Source organism: Myotis brandtii, unplaced genomic scaffold, assembly GCF_000412655.1.
Source record: "Myotis brandtii unplaced genomic scaffold, ASM41265v1 scaffold311, whole genome shotgun sequence".
NCBI classification, from domain to species: Eukaryota; Metazoa; Chordata; class Mammalia; order Chiroptera; family Vespertilionidae; genus Myotis; species Myotis brandtii.
In genome coordinates this window covers 570,819-581,675 of record NW_005361913.1, presented here as the reverse complement: position 1 = coordinate 581,675, position 10,857 = coordinate 570,819, and positions in this window count along the sequence as shown.

The following is a 10,857-nucleotide window of genomic DNA, read 5'->3' as shown; positions in this document are numbered from 1 at the left end:
GGGTCTCAGTGATAAAGGACAGTGTTACGACTGCAGTAACCGTAATTATTGCATGTGCTAAGGCTGAAATAAAATAAACGGACTTACAAGCAAATGACCCCTATTATCTGAGTTAATTCCAGTGACAAAAAAATAATAGGTCTGAATTTGGTCTCGAACTCTCATAACCGGTTTATATCTGGAAACATTTAATGTTTTGTTTTTTACTAAGTCAATTTAGAAAGCATGTTCACAGAAACTATGAACTAAACTCCATAGAAGAAGACAACTGTCAAGTAAAAAATTTAGTAAAAATTTGCAAATATTAACTATTTGATATGTGTATACATCAGCCATGAAAATAAGCTTTGGCCCACATATCCAAGTCTCCAACAAAACAAAACCTAGAAGATGAGCTCTGGACCACCGTTTCACTGTGCCCATTTTACCCTTGGAGGAAATGAAACTCTGAGAAATCAAATGGCTTACACACATATATATGCACACACACACACATACAACATATAAATGTGGAAGGAGCGTACACCACATTTCCATGACCACTTAGGCTTTTTTAAGGCATGGCTATTCACAAGGACTCAAAATCCAGTGTGCTTGTCTCTGGGATTAACTGAACTATTTGAACTAAAGGCTTAACTTCTTTTTAATCTCCTTGAAATGCTGACCTAGAGAACAGTGCCCTGCCCAACAGGGCACAGAAGGAAGCGAAATACCAGCATGCAACAGTGTCTTAGCCACAGAAAGTTCTTGGGTCAGAGATCCAGGGACCAGATCTTCACAGCCCGTGTCAGAGCCAGCATACCCTGGTTAGAGATCAAAACAGAGTCAGGGGTAAGTGGAGGTTATCTGGGGAGGCACCAGATACCATGAGAAAGAGCACAGGGCCAGAGCCGAGGCTGCAATGTAGGAATCAGCTCTCTTGGGTAACTCAGAGCGGGTGGAATTCTCTGAGAAAGCGGACCACGGAGGTGATACCTTGTGCACGCCTATTGTTATTGTCACCCAGCACTGAATGAGGTGTGGTAAACGTCCCTACCCCCTGGGCTAAAAAGCAGCTGGGAATCAGACTCTGTAAGTACTGCCTGGTAGAACTGGAGTTAGAGTGTGACCTTTCTGCCCTATGTAGGTGGAGGCAAAGTGACGTTCTCAGGTATGGGGACAACGTGAGACTTTCCCTCTTGGGATATGCAGAGGCAGCTGGTAAGAACTTGAAGTTCATGTCCTTACAATCAGTTCCAAACTCCTCTCCGTTATAAAAATAAAATTCTCTGCATCTTCCCCCAACACTCCCTAACATCACACACACTGGCTAACTCAATTCCCGCTGCCCCCGTGGGATTTTCTTCTCATGACTGCCCCAATGATTATTGGAACCTGATAGCCAAGTGATAAAAATGTTGCTGAAGGAAGAGAGGAAAAGAGGCCAAGGTGATTTCCCCTGGGATCAGCCTCAGTCGTTAGTTCTCATACACCAGCAATATTTTCCTAAAATGCTCCAAAGGTGATGCAGAAATGACCCCATAGGCAGGGTGCAAACATAGTGAATGGCTGCTCAACAACTTCATTTGTATCATGGGTAACAAGTGGGACACAGAGTTTTTAAATGAGAAAAGGCTCGTGGAAGGCTGATAGATAAGTGGAGGTGATTATGGATTAAACTGACTCATCAGCTCAATTATGCCATGAACAGGAAGTTGATCAGAAGGGCCCTTCTAACCTGAACTCTAGTTTATTCATTGTAATCGTGACCCATATTTCTTAACAGAGCATGGGATTTTTGTTTGCAGCAACTCACCTGAGGCTTCAGTGGAGGGAGAGCAGTGTGGACTGGAGTTGCCTGAGGAGAGGCTGGGGAGGGAAGCATTTGGGGGGGGGGGGGGGGAGGAGAGCCATTTTCAGGTAGAATCTTTTTTTTTTTTTCCTGCTCTAGAGAGGAAAATATCTGGATGTGGAAAAACTTTAAAGACTACATGAATTAGAAACAAAGCAAAAGAAGGAGTCCTTTATTCTCAAATAAGACCAGGTTTTGGCTTGGCTTTCTTTTGGAAAGTCCCCTCATTTTGAAGCCAGGAACTTCAGGGAGGGCCAGCTTCACAAGGCAAGAAACATTAGAGAAAGGGGAAAAGGGACTTGAATCCAGGGGGTGGCTACCACTGGTGGTTAGGGAGGTGCACCCCAGAGCTCAACTGCCTGCTTTTGAATACCAGCCCTGTGTAACCTTGGACAAGTTACTTAACCACTCTGGGCTTTGAGATAACTCATGTATATAAAATTCTACCTACCTCTCACAGGGTTGTCCTGGGGATTAACTAAGTTACTGTCTACAGTAGCGGTTCTCAACCTGTGGGTCGCGACCCCTTTGGCGGTCGAACGACCCTTTCACAGGTGTCACCTAAAACCATCCTGCATATCAGATATTTACATTATGATTCATAACAGTAGCAACATTACAGTTATGAAGTAGCAACGAAAATAATTTTATGGTTGGGTCACAACATGAGGAACTATATTTAAAGGGCCAGAAGGTTGAGAACCACTGATCTAGGGGATACTAGAATAGTATTTTATAGCCATACTAGAGGCCTGGTGCAAGAAATTTGTTCACTCGGGAGGGGGGGGGGGTTGTCCCCTCAGCCCGGCCTGTGCCCTCTCACAGTCCGGGAGCCCCACAATCGATCACCCCAAAGAGGTAGGCCCTACCCACCTGGCCAGGAGCCCCACGATGGATTGCCCCCACAAAGGGAGGCCCACCTACCCACCGCAGCCCGCAGGTAGGTGGCCTGGGCTTCCCTCTGCAGGGCGATCATGGGGCGATGGCTGGGCCCCCAAACAATTGCATTGCACCCGCCTTGGCTGGCCTGGCGCCAGTGGGTGTCATAGCGTGGTCGTCAGGATGGTCATTCTGCTGTTCGGCCATTTGGTCAATTTGCTGCTTGCTAATAATAGAAGTAGATTACTACTAGGGCCACTGAATATTTCCAAATGATCATTTGCTTTTCTACTGGCATCATGACATCAGCTAAAAGGAAACAAAGGAGGCTAAATGTAAAGAGGACAAAGTCAGATTTCCTGGATTTGCTGAAACTGACATCTTGTCAGGCCTATGTCTAGTTTATCATCCATTCATTTGGAAAATATTTGGTGGTAGCATCTAAGCATGATGCTTAGACCAGCGTCTAGGAGAATGACTTTGTAAGTAACCTCAATACAGGGCAATGGATGTGGTAAGATGGTAAGTGCAGCTTTCGGCTGCTGTTCAAGTGGAGGCTGCATCTTCAACAGCCCTGGACCCCCAGGTGCCCACCACCGGTCAGCACATAGTAGATGCTCAATAAACATTCATGGAATTAGGGATACAGCACTTAATGTGCTGTGTTGGATGCTTCATGTTGTTCTTCATCCCATACCCTTCAGAGCAAGAAGACTTCATTTTTGTGTTCCCCAGCACCTAACATCATGCCTAGCACATAGGGTAGGGGGTCCACAATTGTTTATTGAAATATCTGAATGACTGATGAAACCTAATGTGTCTCTTCCTTAATCAACTGGAGAGGCTGTTCTTGCTTTAACCCAAAGAAGTGAGAAACGTAACAATATAAGTAGCCCAGTTATTTTTAGGAATTGGGTCTTTCAGTAAGATTAAGATTGCATATGTACCTGGTTTTCTGCTCAGTCTCAGCTTCAGACTTCCTCTTTCTTACTAAAACTCTCTTCCTTTAATGTTAGGGTCCCATCCTGTCTGCCCCCATCTGTCTGGACATTCCTGGGCCATCTTCCTCCTTCAGCAGCATAACATGGTCACGTCCCAGCCTCAGTCCCTAGGCCAAGTGGTATCTATTGTTTTTGTTGAGCCACTAACTTCATCAACCTGCTCTCCCCAGTAGCAAACCCATCCCCTGGCCCTAGAGGTGGACACATGACCCAGACCCAGGAGTTAGCATGTGCCCAAAGCAGGGACAATCAAAATCATTCTTTGGCACTAATGGCTGGACCCTGGTGTGATGAAGCTGAGAGCATGTGGCTTTGGGGCTGTTGGCAGCATCCAGTCCTACTACATGGAGTTCATCACAGAATAAAATGGAGATCAGCTGAAATGAGAGATAGGAGAGAGAGCAGGCAAGAGCAAGAGAGAGACGCAGTCTCAGAGACCCTGGCTTCTGTAGTCCTTCCACTGGGCTGAGCTTCCCAGACTCATAAACCTATGCATTCCCCTTTAACTTGAACTAGGCTAAGCTGGTGGCTGCTGCTTGCTAAGGGATTTGTTGTCACTATAGACCCTCCCTTGGAGACATTTTCCACTTTTACATCTTTGACCAAACCTCTAAGCAAATGGCTCCCAATTTCTATCCTTAGTTTCTATCTCTTTCCAAGCCTTGGTACCAGATTTCCAACTCTCTATGCTGGGCATTTTTCCTGGAAGTCCACTGCCCTTTGACTGCAACATGTCTAGAATTCATCATTATCTCTTTTAGTCTCTAACTTGACCTGTGGGGCCACTTTTCTCTGTCCCAAGACCTTACTCCTCTCTCTCCTTCCTGCCTTACCTTCAATCAGGCACTTAGTTGTACTGCTTCTTCACACTGTTTCCTACAACTGTCCTTCCTTTCTATTCCTCCGCCACCATGTGGGGTAGAGGCCTAGCTTCTTGAAGTGTCCCCCTGACTCAATTCTTCTGACATGCCATGACCAGAAGGGTAGGCCTCTTAAGGTACTGTCTGCTAAATCAAGTTCAGACTTCTTAGAGTCACCCACAAAGCTGGCCACAAGCATCTTTCTAGCTTCCAGCCACACTTCTCACCTACAAGACCCCTGCTCTCTAAACTCATTACCCATGGCCCCCCTGCTCTCACCCAGCCCTCACCCCTTCCCGCTCTGTGTCCCTCTGTGGTCCGGTTCAGACACTGCTTTCCTCAAGGGAACCTTCTTTCATCACCCCACTGAAAAGTGAACTCTCTCCTCTGAGGTCCCAAATACCTTTTAGATTTTTAAACAAAGCTTTACGGATATAGAGGACTTACTATGTGCCAGGCACTGTGCTAGGCAGTCTCTGGACAACACGTCCACTTCATTTACACTGCCTTTTCCCCTGGAAGCTTACATCTTTGACTCAGCTCCCTGACTAGCTTCCAAGATGTTTTAGAAAAGGAACTCATAAAATAGTTCCTGGTGCATTGCCATACACATAGTAATCGCTCAATAAATATTTATTAACCTGTATAAGGCAGGATCTTGGGTAACAAATCCATAAAGGATAGGAGCTCTAAAATAAATGTTATTCTTAAGATTAAGGTCCAGGCTAAAGACCAATCCTTTCAAGTTGGTCATTTTAACAGCTGTCTATAAAGTTTACAAAACTCTGAAAACCCACTCACTGTCACGGTAACACAAGCACGCTCTATAGTATATCTCCCTTTACTTCCCTTATGACAGAGAATATGAGTCATTTTATGGCTTGTTTGTAGCTGATTTAAAACTGTGAGTTGCTATAATATCATAATTTAAATGGTAATGGTTTAGGATGGCAATTACAACTAGCCAAACATTACTAACATGCTTCCGGTATGGAAATAACTTCCTTTAACCAGGAATTTCTTCCTGGCTTGAAGGCTCTGATAGAGGAACTGGTGTAATAGGACAGGCTGTTTATTAAAGGCAGCAAGTGACTGAGTGGGTAACAAGCTGAAATTTTGGAGGATCTGTGAATTATTCTATTTTTATGTCAACAAATGAATAATGTAAAAAAGAATGAAGCATTCTATACAAAGCTTTTAATTTGGTTATTTCACTAATGTTTTGATCTTTATCTGAGGAATCCCATGCCTAGTTATCTTTTTGTTAGACTTGCCTTTTTATAGAGTCATCTTTCTGTATTGGGATTTTTCTTTCCATGTGCAAAACTTTGAGAGTTCATCAACACTTTCAAATTGATGAAGTCCATGTACTTCAAGCTCAGAGATTATTTTCTGATTTAAAGATACCTGTTTGATGGACTGACCATGACACACCTAAATCTTATTTTTTTATTTGTATGGAACAAAATGTATTAATTGTTAAATAATAATATCCACAATTTACATTTATGTTTTTATTTATTTTGTCACTATTGTATGTAGAGAATAAAAAATAATATTCACTGTTATCAAAATGAAAGTGACAAGTAGTTTGATAAGCCTTATATTTATATAGTTGTGTACTGAATATACTAATCCTTGCCTAATTTGACCTGGAAGATTTTTTTCTCTAAAATTATACTTTTCAGAATACTGGTGCTATGTGATCACTTAGTTGTCAAAGCTTTCTTTGAACTTTAATAGAAAGATTTTGAATGACCAGTATATAGATTTCATTGTATGGGCTTTCAACTATTTAATTTTGGCCTAAATGTTCGCAGTTGGACTAGTATATAATTATTTTTACAAAATGCATAATCATGATTGCCAAATTTTCCATGACTAACTATACCCTGCCAGATGTGTTTTAGGTTCTGCTGAGTCACTTTTCTTTTCCCTAGAACTTTGTGTTCCCACTGTTTTTGTTTTTGTTTTAATATATTTTTATTGATTTCAGAAAGGAAAGGAGAGGGAGAGATAGAAACATCAATGATGAGAGAGAATCATTGATCAGCTGGCTCCTGCACGCCCCCTACTGGGGATCGAGACAGCAACCAGGCCATGTGCCCTGACTGAGAATGGAACTGTGACCTCCTAGTTCAGGGGTAGGCAACCCCTGGCACGCGTACCAAACATGGCAAGCCAGTAACTTTTGCTGGCACGTGAAACCCTCTCTTATAATCTTCCATTTACAGTTTTTTTCTTAATATCGACTTTTTTATTTTTCAGATAAATTCAGTGTAGGTGCATCTTAGATAAATAAATAATTTTACATAACAAGTTATCTTAAAGACCATAGACATGGATTGACGAGAGAGGGGAAGAGCAATTTCTATGCCTCTGCCTTAACTCTCCCTGCCTTCCTAGATCCGACCAGTGTTTTGGTTTCATCCACATACGCTTGTGAATCTTTGTTCTCAGTGATGAATTTGTTAAGTCTCGCAATAGGAGTAGCCTGGCGGATGAAAGTAGTAGCTCGTGCATATCTCTGAAGGTCACGAAATATAAACCTGATGTAAAATCTCTGTCATCAGTGATGCAGCAGCAAAAGTCCCACTGATAATATCAAACGGAGTCATAAAGTTTTCTGTCGGACTATCAGTGTACATGTATATATTAAAATATATATGTATTTTTCATCATCATATACTGTGTTTTTGTCGCTCGAATGAATTTTATTATTTCTTCAAGGTTCTTCACATACGTACACCTTAAGAGGTATCAAGTAGGCGTAACATGTTCTCAAAAAATTAGGGTTGGCACGCAGAAGAATTTTGAGTCAGAGATTTTGCTGGTTTTGGCATGCACTCACAAAAAGGTTGCCCACCCTGTCCTAGTTCATGGATCCATGTTCAACCACTAAGCCACACCATCTGGGCTGTGTTCCCACTCTTAATTCCCTCTGGTCTTTCCTCATATTTTTCCTTTTACCTGAATTTGGGGAAAAATTGTTTCATTGCTCTTTTTGCCATTTTATATGCATGTAATAGTTTTACTAGTATATGAATTACTCTCAATGTCACCTGCTATCACCCTTTCCTGGGGAGATATACATTTTGTGCAATTCATTCTGAAAAGTCACCAAACCTTGCTATGCAAAGAGAGCTATCGACAGCTTCATCATGTGGCTGAAAGTTCTTCTGACTCATGCTAGAATCCAGTCTTTAAGAAAATGCTAACAGTTCCAAACTTCCGCATTTGTTTTCTGCTCCTCGGCTACCTCTCCTGCTGATTAGATTTTCCCGAATAGCAAGGATCAGTAATCCCTAGACAGACAGCTGAAGTTTGCTGTCAAGTGATACCTTGAAATCCACAATGGATTTATATTTTCTTACCAATTTGAGCATTTTGGAACACTCAGCCTTGAGACAGAAAATTTTCAAAGACAAATTTCATCTCTTGAATCCCAATGAAAATATTTGGCTGCATGCATGGTTCCAAAAGCAGTCATTGATTCAAAATGTGTTAAAAGTCTACCATGTGGACCGACTGGCATGGCTCAGTGGTTGAACATCTACCTATGAACCAGGAGGTCGAGGTTCGGTTCCGGGTCAGGGCACATGCCTGGGCTGTGGGCTCAATCCCCAGTGTGGGGCGTGCAGAAGGTAGCCCATCAATGATTCTCTCTCATCATTGATGTTTCTATCTCTCTCTCGGTCTTCCTTCCTCTCTGAAATCAATAAATATATATATTTTTTAAATCTACCATGTGCTGGTAATGGGGCAAAGGATCGAGAAATTTAAAGGGAAAAAAAAACTCCTTATTCTCCTAAGGAGCTGTAGTGGGGAAGACAGACAACAAACAGTGGAAAGCGAGTGAAGCCTGTAATAGTCAAGGGGGAGAAATTGGTGGTGAGTACTATAAAAGTACAGAGGAAGGGCTGCAACATCACCCCAGTCATCTTCCGACTCTTTATCAACCACATTTCATCACTGGTTATTCATAGACAATGCAACCTCTTCTCCATGTCTCCATGCACGTATATTTCAAGGAATAACCATCAGGATATTTCTGCTGAAGAACAGTGAGTACCCCAAACTGCAAGTTTGTTATTTGCCAACTGAAGAGCCTATAGATGTACCAATTAATACAATAAACCTGGGCTTATAGCCCAATCGTACTTCATGCAGTGGGAGTAGAAGAAAGCGTGGCAATGGAAAGAAATCTCCTGGGGCCAGAAGATGAGGCAAGCTGGTTCCCTCAGGCCAGGTGGCCGCATGATTCTCATCTTAAAAGGATGTCTATGAGGTCCCCTCCTGCCCTCTGACATTCTAATATCTAATCACAAAGGGCTTGGTCAGGCGGCCTGATTGTCACTAAAGTTTAGGAATTTTTCAAACTTTTCAGAGTTTCCAAGATGTATCATATTGGAAGGAACATTGGTAACTGCTAAGCTTGACTTCACTGAAGGGGGTTTTAAAAATTCTGTAAGGTTAATGAAATTCTTTAACAATAAATTTGTTCCTGTGCAATTTTTAAAAATGTACTAGCCATAGTCTGATCAACCAAGAAAAAATTTTGCTATGAGATGTTGTTTATCATAGCCAATTTTCTCCCTCTTCTTCTTAAAAACAGTAATAATTTTTAGCATTATTAAAATATTGAAGAATTTTATTTTATACTTACCCCAAAAGCTATGCAAACACCCAAGAAATTCCTCTCTTCTCTGTCTGATAATGTTAGTGAGTGTGCAAAATAAATATTCATGTGATCTATCAACCTTTAAGGTACCTTTCGTATCAAAATCTAATGTTAAACATATTTTTCTTATCAAAATGCTGATCTTGACATGGCTTAAAGCCCTTTATGATTTCAGGACAGTTGGTAGCTCCAACTGGAATAGTAGACATAGCAACAATTCCTTGGGTCCCCTAGCATACTTGATTGATGTGCAACATTTTCTCCTAATTGCCTTCACTCCAGAGTAAAAAAAAAAAAATCACATTCCACACGCAGCTAAAGATCTGTTAGAAAATGACTCAGGCCTGTGAAAAGGAGGATTGCATGGCTTAGTTTTGCAAATATAAATGTTGCAGGTTTTAGAGCTGGAAGAGAGCTCAAAGAGGAAACCAGCAAGTGCAACTCACTGCTTCCAGGACGGACAGACTACAAGAGCTAAACCTGGATGTGCTATTTCAGTTCAAGCAAAGGGAGAAACTAAAACTTTTACAAAGTTTTCTTTCTTTCTTTTTTTTTTTTTTTAATGCCGGCAATGCTATGGCTCAGCAGGCTACACGGATATGTGTGTGCAGTATGCACTAAAATGCAAGGCTAATTTCCCCAGGGAAAAAATTGGGGGAAGAAGGTGAGAAAGAAAAGACTCCACTCTCCCCCTACAAGCTCTCCAGCCTGTCTTGGAGGAATAACGAAAGATGGAAAGTACTTTGACAAGCCCGCATACAATGCCACTCGGTAGAATGAGATGGACAGTCTCTTGCCTAACCATTTTACAGCAGAGCCCAGAAGAGGAAGCCAGAAACTAATTCAGAAAACCCGACACTGAACACTAGCGGCACGAAAATGTGGTTACATAATTTCATTTCGTTTTTGTTTCTCCGCACTTGAGCGGAACTCGGTTCCACAGATGTCTTCCTCAATGTGAGAACAATCCTTTCTGGAACCACAGGGCTGCAGATGTCACCCTGGAACTCTCCCAGGGGCAAAATGCCAGGTCCGGGACTGCTTTTCCGCGGTCACTACCCTGGGTGGTTCAGGGGTTAACTGGCCTTGGGACCTGTGGGCGGCAGACACCTGCATCTGCACCACCTTAAAGGGCCCACGCTAAGGGCCTGGGGGGTAGGAAGACCAGGTACCCTTGCTTTCTGGGCAGAAGACGAAACCGCAGCTGGAAGCGGGCCCTCTCTGCTCATCACTGGGCTACAGATTCCAGGCCCAGCGCCAACGTGGGCAAAGTGCAGGGGAAAATGCCCTTCGAGGTGGGAGCTGAGCCGGAGCCAGGAGCCTGTACTTGCTATCAAACTTGGTAAATGCTGCCGCTCCCCCAGCCCGGACCACACTCTGTCACCAAGTGGAAGGAAGAAGCCCTGTCCTCCATCCTGGGAGCGGGGTTCGGGAGACCTGGTTCCCCTCGGCACCTGGAGCCTCCAGCGACCGAGGGCCACTCGGAGCTGGGCGGCGCGGTTGAATCACGGGTGAATCACTCCTTTCAGGGTCCTGGAGTTTCCTAGCGGAGGAGGCGGGGCAGGGGTGTGGATCCGTAGGGCCGCCCACCGCGGCTGCCGGCCC